Source organism: Nerophis ophidion, linkage group LG03 (assembly GCF_033978795.1).
Source record: "Nerophis ophidion isolate RoL-2023_Sa linkage group LG03, RoL_Noph_v1.0, whole genome shotgun sequence".
NCBI lineage: Eukaryota > Metazoa > Chordata > Actinopteri > Syngnathiformes > Syngnathidae > Nerophis > Nerophis ophidion.
The window spans coordinates 19,395,119-19,408,280 of record NC_084613.1 but is presented as its reverse complement, the minus strand read 5'-3'; the positions used below and the strand labels follow the sequence as shown (position 1 = coordinate 19,408,280).

Below are 13,162 nucleotides of genomic sequence, written 5' to 3'. Positions count from 1 at the left end.
AAAAAATTTTTTTTAACATCAATATTTATGGAACATGTCCACAAAAAATCTAGCTGTCAACACTGAATTTTGCATTGTTGTATTTTTTTTCCACAGTTTATGAACTTTCATTCATATTTTGTTAAAGTATTATTCAATAAATATGTTTATAAAGGATTTTTGAATTGTTGCTATTTTTAGAATATTTTTTAAAAATCTCACGTACCCCTTGGCATACCTTCAAGTACCCCTAGGGGTACGCGTACCCCCATTTGAGAACCACTGTTCTAGACCACAGCAAATGTTACTTAGCTTGTAATAAATCCATTAGAAGAAGAAAGCCTGCCGTTTCCTTTAACTTGGAAACACACATCTATACCTTTTGGCCATTCTAAGACAGCTATTTCCAGGTGTTAGCTCACCCTCTGAGAAGTTTTACTCATGTTTTCCAATGTTGTAAAAATATGTATAATAAATGTAATATTTATAAATTTCTGTCAGCAAAGATTTGCGTCAGCCTGCGAAACAGTCATTTTCACAGTAGGCTAATAAAGCTAATTAGCCACTTACATCATGTGTTTTCTTCTTTATAACACATATATAAGACTTCTTAATATTTTGCGGCTTCAGACCGATTACTTTTTTGTATTTGATGTCCAATATGGCTCTTTCAACATTTTCGGCTGCTGACCCCTGGCATAGTGCTTTGTATTTTGTGTTGAAATGTTTAACGGCTCAACAAGCTTATAGATTGGTTCTTGAGTGTTAATCAAAACTTATGAACAGATTATTTTATTTCGAAGGCTGTCTAAATAAAGCGAGGTGACCAATATTAAGGATTAACAATTTATTCGACGAAAAAGGAGTAAGTACAGGCAGTTACAATACCAGCGCTGGAGAGAAAACTGAGCTGCCTAAAGTTTGGCACATTGTCAGAAAATGGTAGCTCTTCACACATGCTTTTGTCCATTTTACTGCCCCGCCTTGGCGGAGATGTCAAACCGAAAGTTAACTTGGTGTGTGTGTTGGACGCACACACACACACACATTCACTTTCTCCATCTGCACCTGGTACATCCTAACATCATTAAAAGAACAGGTGTTTTAAAAAAAAAAAAAAATTGAATTAATGACAAATCTTAATTTATTAGGAAAAATTAAAAACATCGATCTGTCCTGTTCAGCCACTTAAGTCAATCCATATTGTAAATGTAGATCATGGGTGTCAAACTCTGGCCTGTGGGCCAAATTTGGCCCGCCGTTTAATTTCATTTGGCCCTTAATATCAAATTAACATTAGAGCTGGCCCGCCGGTAACACCACATTCACCGCTAATACTCATACTAGCCAACCCTCCCGATTTTCCCGGGAGACTCCCGAAGTTTAGTGCCCTTCCCGAAAATCTCCCTGGGCAACCATTCTCCCGATTTCCACCCGGACAACAATATTGGTAGCGTGCCTTAAAGGCACTGTCCTCTACAACAGTGTTTCTCAAGTGGGGGTACGCGTACCCCTGGGGGTACTTGAAGGTATGCCAAGGGGTACGTCAGATTAAAAAAAAAACAACAAAAAAAACCTTCTAAAAATAGCAACAATTAAAAAATCCTTAATAAATATATTTATTGAATAACACTTCAACAAAATATGAATGCAAGTTCATAAACTGTGAAAAGAAATGCAAAAATGCAATATTCAGTGTTGACAGCAAAATTTTTGTTCCATAAATATTGATGTTAAATATTTATTTTTTTGTGAAGAAATGTTTAGAATGAAGTTGATGAATCCAGATAGATCTCTACTACAATCCCCAAAGAGGGCACTTTAAGTTGATGATTACTTCTATGTGTAGAAATCTTTATTTATTATTGAATCACTTGTTTATTTTTCAACAAGTTTTTAGTTATTTTTATATCTTTTTGTCCTAATAGTTCAAGGAAGACCACTACAAATGAGCAATATGTTGCACTGTTATACAACTGAGGACATTGTTCTTTATTTTACTTCTTTATCTCTTTTTTTCAACCAAAAATGCTTTGCTCCGAACAGGGGGTACTTGAATTAAAAAATTGTTCACAGGGGGTACATCATTGAAAAAAGGTTGAGAACCACTGCTCTACAACATGCCGTCACGTCCTCTTTTCCTCCATATGAACAGTGTGCTGGCCAAGTCACATAATATATGCGGCTTTCACACACACTTACTTGGTCAACAGCCATACAGGTCACACTGAGGGTGGCCGTATAAACAACTTTAACATTGTTACAAATATGCGCCACACTGTGAACCCACACCAAACAAGAATGACAAAACATAATCGGGAGAACACCCACACCGTAACACAACATAAACACAACAGAACAAATACCCAGAACCCCTTGCAGCGCTAACTCTTCCGGGATGCTACAATATACACCCCCCGCTACCACCAAACCCCGCCCACCTAATTTTTATTTTATTTTCGAATTTATTAGCCTGCGGAAAAAATTAATGTTGATATTTAACTCAGAAGGCTGCAAATAGAAAAGAGGCATTGATTTTTTAAATTACGTTTTATTTAATATACCACTGATGTTTTTTCGTTTGTTTTTTGAAAGTTGATTTTGCACTATTACGTAATATAAGCTCTCCCTGTTCCATGGGAGGAAGCCCGAGTACCCGGAGGGAACCCACGCGGTCACAGGGAGAACATGCAAACTCCACACAGAAAGTTCCCAAGCCCGGGATTGAACCCAGGATTACTCAGGACCTTCGTATTGTGAGGCAGATGCACTAACCCCTAACCCACCGTGCTGCCCTATTTAAGCCTTGCTTGTTCAATATTCACTGCAAAACTTGTTTGGGTCCTTATTAAAAGGTTAATTTGTTCAACTTTGGCCCGCGGCTTTGTTCAGTTTTAATTCTTGGCCCACTCTGTATTTGAGTTTGAAACCCCTGATGTAGATGATCTATATCTGCTGAACAGATATACTTTGGAAATAAGAAGTGTGGGATATTTCTCTTGTTGCCTTATTTGAATTCGACTTTATATATATTATTAAACATAACCAGTTTTCTTTTGAGCAATACAGAAATATATCACAGCTGTTTATCTATTTTTGGGAGGAATGTAGTTAATCATAAAACTGGCACCCTATGTTGTTAAAAAAGTTTTGAATCGAGAATTGAGTCTGACTCGAATTGTTACCCCCAAAAATCGAATACTACAGGGATGTGAAATGTATGCCAAAAAGCATAAATCCGCATTTTTAAACATTCATTTTTGCATCAAAATACACTACATTGCCAAAAATATTTGGCCACCCATCCAAATGATAAGAATCAGGTGTCCTAATCACTTGGCCCGGTGTATAAAATCAAGCACTCAGGCATGGAGACTGTTTCTACAAACATTTGTGAAAGAATGGGCCACTCTCCGTTTTTTTCCAGCGTGGAACTGTCATAGGATGCCATCTCTGCAACAAATCCAGTCGTGAAATTTCCCTGCTCCTAAATATTCCAAAGTCAACTTTATTATAAGAAAAATGAAGAGTTTGGGAACAACAGCAAGTCAGCCACCAAGTGGTAGGCCACGTAAACTGACAGAGAGGGGTCGGCGAATGCTGAAGCGTATAGTGCAAAGACTATCTGCACAGTCAGTTGCTACAGAGCTCCAAACTTCATGTGACCTTCCAATTAGCCCACATACAGTACGCAGAGAGCTTCATGGAATGGGTTTCCATGGCCGACCAGCTGCCTCTAAGCCATACATCACCGAGTCCAATGCTAAGCGTTGGATACAGTGATGTGAAGCACGTCATCACTGGACTCTAGAACAGTGGTGACGTCTTCTCTGGACTGATGAGTCACGCTTTTCCATCTGGCAATATGATGGACCAGTCTGGTTTTGGAGGTTGCCAGGAGAACGCAAAATTTCGGACTGCATTGTGCCGAGTATGAAATTTGGTGGAGGAAGAATTATGGTATTGGGTTGTTTTTCAAGAGTTTGGCTTGGCCCCTTAGTTCCAGTGAAAGGAACCTTGAATGCTCCAGGATACCAAAGCATATTGGACAGTTCCATGGGATGGCAGTTCAAGTTCATATGTGAGTAAAGGCAGGTGTCCAATACTTTTGGCAATATAGTGTATCACTTCCGTGATTTATAAGACATGAAATATCAATAAAAACAAGACTAAAACTAAATTTCTTGTGCATTCGCCTCAGCCGCAGGTACTGGCTGTTCCTCTTGCCAAAACGCTGCACTGAGTTGCAGGACGAGGAGGCGATCAGGAGCACCGAAACAAGCTTGCTAGTTAGCTAAGCATCTAGCTAGCTTCCCTTATGGTCACCTCCGTTCGTTCTCTGAGCCACAACATTGGTGGCTGTCCACTTCGTTGCTAATCATACTTGGATGATTACAATCCAAACACTGTTATTCCCGAGCCAGTTGTAGTTCTAGAGTATTTGTTAGTAGCCAGGGAGTAGGTATAATTTTGATGTGACAGATTGTAAACAGTGGTCACAACACCAGACGTATGTTGCCAAATGGGAAACGTTGTCTGAGTTTTTTGTTACAGAATTTTACATGACATTTTCAATGATAATAATATTAATATGCATTAGACTGTTAGAGCCACAATGCAAGGAGTGCTACTGCAGGTCTTTTCTACCCACAGCCACTTTAAAACGCACTTACAGTACGTGGTTACTGTGAGAATTTTATTGTTTTTTTTGTTGTATTTTATCTTCTATCCATACATATTAGTGAGCAGTATGTAGTATTTATTACTTTTTTTTTTCATTACGCTTTACTTCTGTTACTCTATGTAAAAACCTGCACTGCAACAATGTAATTTCCCCATTGTGGGATGAATAAAAGTCTATCTTATTCTTAATTATCTAGTAAAAAAAACTAAATTTGTGCATTACATGGGACATTTAAGTGTCAAAAAGACAGCCAAAAGAGGTTGGTAGATAAGAATAAATCTAAATGTAGTGTGGAAATGAACCCAATTGTAAGAAATGTAGTGTCAACTTTCTTCGGAGTTTGCTGGGCAGTACTTTGTGCTGATTGAAATGTCCTCATTTTTTTCCTCAAAGGGTGCTCATATCCCTGAAAGTACAGAAAATGATGTGCGTGTGCGTGCATGCAGATAAGAAACAGGATGAGGTCATTGTGTTTATCATCTTTAAAGCAGGACCAAGGCCAAAGAGTATAACTTCTAAGGCCTTCCGTTTTTTCCAAAGGAGTACGAATACTCCCCTAACTGTGGCTACAGCTTGTGTGACTATTTATTTATGCTGTACAATTGTTTTTTTTTTAAGTTTTACACTAACATAAGATTTAATCGAAAAAAATCTACAACTTTTGAAATACTGTATGGTAATTAAGGCTGCATTATAAAAATGCTTCCATTTTAATAATGACTTGTGCAATATTTTAAATAGTCCTACATTCAAGTGTCATTCTGAGAGGCAGAAGGACTATAGAGAGTTTGCTTAAAACAGAACAAGGCAACGAGGAGTCTTAATAATATTGACAATAATTAGGGATTCAACGATCGATCAGCCACCAAGTAGTATCGGCCGATTTCCTTTAAAAAGTAGGTGATCGGCCAATGCCGATCACAACAGCCGATTTTCATTGGCTGACACTTATATTGGTTTCACTCGGCTGACAATAACTGTCAGATTCATCATGGCCGATAAGCTACCTATTGTACATGTATTATTATCACTGGAGGACGAGGCTAAACATGTTACACACGGAGCAAGAGCAAGCCAGAAGCAGGCTTGCTAATTGCTAAGCTAGCTGCTAAGCCAGTTTGAAAGCAGAATAAATATAAATGCTCAGTAAGGTAAGCAGAAAGTAAGCAACTAATAAGCAATAGTTTAAGAGTGTAGAGAGAAAATAATAATTAAAGTACCAATGATTGTCACACACACACTAGGTGTGGTGAGATTATCCTCTGCATTTGGGACGGCATAGCTCGGTTGGTAGAGTGGCCGTCTCAGTAACTTGAGGGTTCCGCCATCCTAGTCACTGCCGTTGTGTCCTTGGACAAGACACTTTACCCACCTGCTCCCAGTGCCACCCACACTGGTTTAAATGTAATTTAGATATTGGGTTTCACTATGTAAAGCGCTTTGAGTCACTAGAGAAAAGCGCTATGTAAGTATAATTCACTTCACTTCACATTTGCCCAATGCCCTCACCCAGTGGGAGGGGAGGTGAGCAGTGAGCAGCAGCAGCGGCCGCGCCCGGGAATAATTTTGGTGATTTAACCCCCAATTCCACCCATTGATGCTGAGTGCCAAGCAGGGAGAGATAATGAGTCCCAATTTTATAGTCTTTGGTATGACTCGGCAGGGGTTTGAACTCATGACGGACCGATATCTGGGCGGACACTCTAACCACTAGGCCACTGAGTAGGTCCATTGCAGTGTTTGTTGTTGTGTAGCGGCCAGGCGTACACTTAAGAGGAGACCAAGACGGTCCATATATTGGTGGTGTCGATACCAAAGGTAGTGTCAGTGTATAATCGATACCAACGTTATTAGATCAATATTTTTGTTTTCATTTTTTTATTGTTGCTTGGACACATGAGGGTTTTGAGGGCAAAAACCAAAAGCTTTAAAAGAGCAGTAAAAATAGATTTTGCTTTTGTTTAGATATTATGTCATTTTTCCTTTGTTTTGCTCAAACAATTGTATGTAAAGTAAGGGAATAAGGAAATAAGTTCAAATGTTGTGTTATTGTTACAATGTCAATAGGACCCACCAAGAACAAATTAAACATTTTACAGTTAATACATGTTATGTTTGTTTTGGCCGACGTCACTCATAGATGATCGGTGTCAGAATCAGTACCCTCTGGGGAAAATTGTTAATAGTAATAATGATATTAATAAAAGAAGGGTGAGACTAGGAATGGGTACTGAATCTGGTACTGTTTTGGCACCTCCTCACGCAAAATCCAACAGTGCCATGTTACGGTACGTGGGTTGTGCCTTACGTGACGCCCAGTTGCACTTCGGCACTTGCCGATTACTCCAGCAGCACTGAGAGCAAATTCAGTCAAACTACCTTTCGGTAATGTGTTGCAGTTTTCAATGCCAACAAAACAAAACTTAAAAAAACGCTCCAATTAAAGCAATGCTCCACCTTTTCAAAATATGCTAGCTTGATGCTCATATACATTCGCTTTACTGTTGTACTATTATTATAGTACTATACTTACAGTATTAACCATTTTTAAGGTGCAACAAAAAATCTCAGCATAATCTAAACACTACTGCCATCTAACGTCTTGCAACTGTAATTACAACTTAATGTCACTCCTGAAAAGGAGAATCAGAAATGTGATAGTAAAACAAGATATAACAACTTGATACTTTTTATGACTTATTTAAGTCTACCAATTAACACAGTAAAACAATTTACTTACATCCAAAACAATAACATTTATCACCACACAAAAAAGTACCTGTAATTGGTACCATTAGGTACTGGTATCGTTTGTCACGTACTAGGTATTGGTATTCTATTACTACTCATCCCAACATGGTGTATGTTTGCACTCATGTGAAGTGATAAAATCCTCCCGAAGAATAGCAATCTTAATTCTAAGGAAGAAAATCCTGGCTCATGTCATTCACTTTTTGCAGAATCATGCATCCCTCAAATTTATGTACAGCAACATTACAGAAGTGTCCCGCTGTATGTAATGGTGCGTCCAGACAATGATCAACATAACCATTGAAATCCAGTAAAGTGGACATGTGATCAGTTCACTATATCCTCGTCCCGGATTTGTGGGAAAACTGCGCGGCCCATGAAGCTTGTCAAGAAGATACCACAAACCCAGCGAAGCATTTTGCGTTGGCAGACGGAGCAAGTCCATGCCTGCCCACGTCTTCCCCGTGCAAGCTGATTTTCACCCGCTCTGGCACAGTTACCTGACTGTGTGCTGCCATTCAGTGAGTGGATGTTTTATTACACGCTCTAATTGCACCTTAAGTATGCAGCAGCAAACTCAGCATACAAAGTGCGCTATCAGGTGATGTGGCACAGATTCCAGGCAGCCATCTCCTGAACTTTGACCTTATTTACCGGCACAGAACAGGAAATAATTGTGAAACAGCAGACCGGACTCCCAGAAGATGTGATAGTTGTGTAATTGTCTTCTGTTTGTAAATCTGTTTTGGAAGACCGTGTCAATGAAATACTTCCGTTGGTACAATGTGTCCTCACCGTGTAATAAGGTCCTGAGTTGACAATGTAGTGGAGTCCCAAAAGTATTAATGTGCTGACCGGAAATGACGATCACAATATTCCCATGCTTCTCTTTTTTTTTAATGGGGGAATTGCAACCACTCTATGGAGCCTTAACACCAACATTTATCAGTACACAAGATATCTGCCTGCTTTCCCTCTGTTATTTCACAATTGTTCAATAGCTAAAGGGGCTGTTTGCAACTTGTTTAATATATATTTTTTTTTTCTAAAAAGGAAACACTTCCTTGTGGTCTACATAACATGTAATGGTGGTTCTTTGGTCAAAATGTTGTATAGATTATGTTTTACAGATCACCTTCATGCCGGTCTTATTTAGCTGGCTCAACTTTAGCAGCGTCTTCTCCCCGTCATCTTTGTTGTAGCGGTGTAATGTGCAAGGACGGGAGTGGACGACATGTCAAAAGATGTAGCTAACTGTTTTAATGACATTCCGACTGTACTTGAATCAATAACGGAGCAGCATCTCCTCATCCGTAAACAACATTGAAAATGTGTCCTGTGAAAAAGCGTCCGACCGGAACTCTAAAAACTAAAGTTCCTTGGGAGAATAATGTAAACTCATTACACCGGTATGTTTTAGCGCTTTCATGTCGAGTTTTTTGACAGATGTAAGTAAGAACTTTACACTACTTTATATTAGAAATGGCAACAGCGGCGGATAAATGTCCCATAACAAGAAAATAGAGGAAGAAGCTTATCGACTACGGAGTCGCCGCGAACATGTGCAATTTTTCAGGATTTATGCAGATCCCAAATACTGATCAGTCTGTACTAGAAGGTAAGAAAACTTGCTTTTGCATAATAATGCAAAACAAAACGCCAGATAAAATGTCTTACCTTATACACACATCAATCAAAGGCCTCCGTCAGTCGTAACGACTATGGATACTGCGCCAGTCCAGAGGTCAAGTTTAAACTCAGCGACAACGCCTGCTGTGGCTGATGAGTCCGATGTGGGAGAGGCAAACACGGCCGCATTTACTGCAGATGTAGCTGGAAGGCGCAACTGCAGGAGTGCTTGTCTTCCGCTTGGTTCTTTTTTCATTGGCTGTGGTATGGATCTTTTCGTCGCCAGTCTTCAGCTGTTTGTGAAGGACACTGCGCCATTTGCTGCGGCCAGCCGCTACTTCTTCCCAATGTTCAGTGTTTATGTCCAGGGCTTTCATGTCCCGCTTGCAGATATCTTTGAAGCGCAGTTTCGGCCGGCCAACAGATCTCTTGCCAGAGGCAAGTTCGCCATACAGGATGTCCTTTGGGATACGTCCATCCTCCATACGGCACACGTGGCCGAGCCAACGCAGCCTGCGTTGTCTGAGCAGCGTGAACATGGTAGGAAGACCAGCGCGTTGGAGGACTTGGGCATTCGTCACCTTGTCACTCCAATGGATGCCGAGGATGCGGCGAAGGCAGCGCATGTGGAAGGTGTTCAGTTTGCGCTCCTGTTTGGAGTATGTTGTCCATGTTTCGCTGCCGTAGAGAAGAGTGCTGACAATGCAGGCGTTGTACACTGCCATCTTGGTAGGAGTTGTCAGCTTCCGGTTCTCCCAGACGCGGGTTGTGAGGCGCCCTAGGGTTGTGGCAGCTTTGCCGATACGTTTGTTGATCTCACTATCAAGGGACAGATTGTCACTGATGGTGGATCCCAGGTAAGTAAATTGGTGTACTATTTTGAGTTGGTGCTTATCAATTGTGATGGCTGGTGGAGTGTCCACTTCCTGACTCAGCACATTGGTCTTGTTTAGGCTGATGGAAAGCCCAAAGTCTTTGCAGGCCTGGGAGAATCTGTCCATAAGGCACTGGAGTTCTGGTTCAGTGTGCGAAATGACGGCGGCATCATCCGCAAAGAGCAGGTCCCGGATGGTTGTCTCACGGACTTTGGTCCTTGCTTTAAGACGGGCTAGGTTGAAAAGTCGGCCGTCAGATCTTGTACGTAGATAAACCCCTTCTGTTGCAGTCCCAAAAGCATGTTTGATGAGCAGGGCAAAGAAGATACCGAAAAGGGTAGGAGCAAGGACGCAACCTTGTTTGACTCCGCTCTTAATGTGAAATGGGTTGGATATGCTACCCTCATACTGGATGGTTGCCTTCATGTCGTCATGGAAAGATCTAATGAGACTATGGAGCTTTGGAGGGCATCCAATCTTGGGTAGGATGCTGAAGAGCCCTTCTCTGCTAACCAGGTCGAAAGCCTTGGTCAGGTCAATGAAGGATATGTACAGGGGCTTCTGTTGTTCCCTGCATTTCTCCTGAAGTTGGCGTAGGGAGAATATCATGTCCACTGTAGAGCGCTTGGCGCGAAAGCCGCATTGAGATTCCGGGTAAACGCGCTCAGCAAGAGTCTGAAGGCGCACAAGCACGACACGGGCATAGAGTTTTCCTACTATATTCAAGAGGGAGATGCCCCTGTAATTGACACACACACACACCATAATAATAATACTTGTATGTTTAATGTGTGGATAATCCTCAAGCGGTGCAGCTTCATAGCTTACCAAAGTTGTACTAAAACAATTTGATAGATTTTTGAGCTCCGTGTGTATTGTTCTATATTTTCAATAAAACATTTAAAATGTTGGTGTTTACTTGAGACATATTTCCATCATAGTGCAGCCGACACTTATCTCTTATGTTTGACTGCCATCTACTGGTCACACTTATCATTACACTATGTACCAAATAAAATAGCTTCGAGGTAGTTAAGCTCAACCAAACTTATTCCTTACATTAGGCGCACCAGGTTATAAGGCGCACTTCCAAGTTTTGAGGGAAAAAATGATTTTAAGTTTGCCTTACAGTCCGGAAAATACAGTATGTTACCTTGATTTTGGCTATTGTGTCATTTTGATAATTTTTTTGTTTATATTATATTTGTAATATTGGGATGATGATAAATGAATGTTTTGTGGCAGTTGCGTATTTCACCAATGCAGCGTTTTGAAGAAACACTCGATTGCCTTCCCAAACGTTTTTAATTGCGAACTGCCAACATGAGAATCCTAAACAGGAAGTGCTTAAAGTTTAATGGCTTTGTAAAAGTTAATTGTGTTCCCCATGGAGTTTTTGAGACTACCAATTTTTTCATCAGAATTTTCAATTAACTTAAAGTGTTTTGCCAAGAGGATTATTTGTAATATGTACATTTTCAGAATGTGTTTGTTCTATTTTTAGACAAAACAAGACAAAGAAAACAACCTAAAGTTTATTTAAGTTTTGTTTTTTAAAGTGTGTTTTTCACAATTACTAATTGTATTGATGCCGGATTTAGTCTGGCGTTCGACGCACAGGGAGCTAAATAATAATTGAATAAAATAGATTGTTAATTAGTATTTCAATAAATGAATAATTTAGTATTTTTTTTAACCAATAATTCAATAAAATTAAAGTGCAAATGAAAATACAGCATCACCACTCCAGTCATAATATTTGCGCTTAAAAACTTCTCTCTGATTTGAGCTCCAGACTTCTTCTGTTTTTTTTATATTTTCCTTACTGACACAAGTGGTGGAGAAGTGTATTACAACTATAAGTACCACAGCTGAAAAACTGATATTTTTTGGTGACCCTCTAGGGCAGGGGTCGGCAACCTTTACCACTCAAAGAGCCATTTTGACCCGTTTCACCAAAAAAAGAAAACAATAGGAGCCACAAAACTCTTTTGAAATTGAAAATGAAATAACACTGCATACAGAGTTTTTTTTCCGCTTTGTGCTATGTATAGTCAGACACGCGGCCTGCACCTTAATATGAAAATTTACTGTTAGTGCGGCCCATGAGTTATATGTGAGTGACGCTTTACAGCGTCACCCGAATTTCAGAGCAACTAATATCTCGAATGTCTGCTGATTTACACCCAAACAACAATAATAGGGTCGTGATATGAATTCACTGCCTTTAGTGCCCTCTACAACCTGAACAAACAGCTTGTCAGCCCAGTCACATGTTATGTGTGGCTTCTGCAGACGCACATAAGTGACTGCAAGGCACACTTGTTCAAAAGCCATACAGGTCACACTGAAGGTGCAAGTTTAAACAACTTTAACACTCTTACTAATATGCGCCGCACTGTGATCCCACACCAAACAAGAATGTCAAACACATTTCTAGAGAACATCCGCACCGTAACCCAACATAAACACAACAGAACAAATACCCAGAATCCCATGCACCCCTAACTCTTCCGAGCTACATTATACACCCCCGCTACAACCCCTCCACCTTACGTGTGTCGGTTGAGGTGAGCGGGGGGCGGGGTTTGGTAGTAGCGGGGATGTATAATGTAACCCGGAAGAGTTAGGGATGCATGGGATTCTGGGTATTTGTTCTGTTGTGTTACAGTGCGGATGTTCTCCCAAAATGTGTTTGTCATTCTTGTATGGCTTGGATTCACAGTGTGGCGCATATTAGTAAGAGTGTTAAAGTGTTTTATATCACAACCCTCAGTGTAACCTGTATGGCTGTTGAACAAGTATGCCTTGCAGTCACTTCCGTGTGTTAACAGAGGCTGCATATTACATGCGATAGGCCGGCACGCAGATAGCTTGGTGTAAAAGCGGGCACGAAGACATGTTTTGAGAACGTTTAAGGCACTGCCGTCATGGCACACACTCTATATTGTTGTCCAGGTGAAAATCGGAGAATGTTACCAGGAGAGGCACTGAAGTATGCAGCTGAGCCGCCACAGAGTGATCAAAGAGCCGTGGGTTGCTGACCCCTGCTCTAGGGGATGCTCGCAGCTTAACAATAGGTCTCGGCCCATTAGTTCAGAAAATTTGGCCCACAGAGGCAAAACATTTGGGCACCCCTGGTCTAGTATATGTCTTTGGTAGCTCCCCTTTCACTCCGTAGCCAAGATGGCGACGACTCGTGAGATTGGATCTTTTTCTTCTCATTTTGTCTTTGTCTTCTTCT

At 40.5% G+C, this 13,162-nt stretch overlaps 1 protein-coding gene across 1 annotated transcript in view; it reads left to right on the top strand.

Moving 5' to 3' along the window:
• Nucleotides 1–13,162, top strand: part of pik3c2a (phosphatidylinositol-4-phosphate 3-kinase, catalytic subunit type 2 alpha) — a 98,040-nt gene that overhangs the window by 18,572 nt on the left and 66,306 nt on the right. The gene's annotated exons all lie outside the window — the stretch shown is intronic.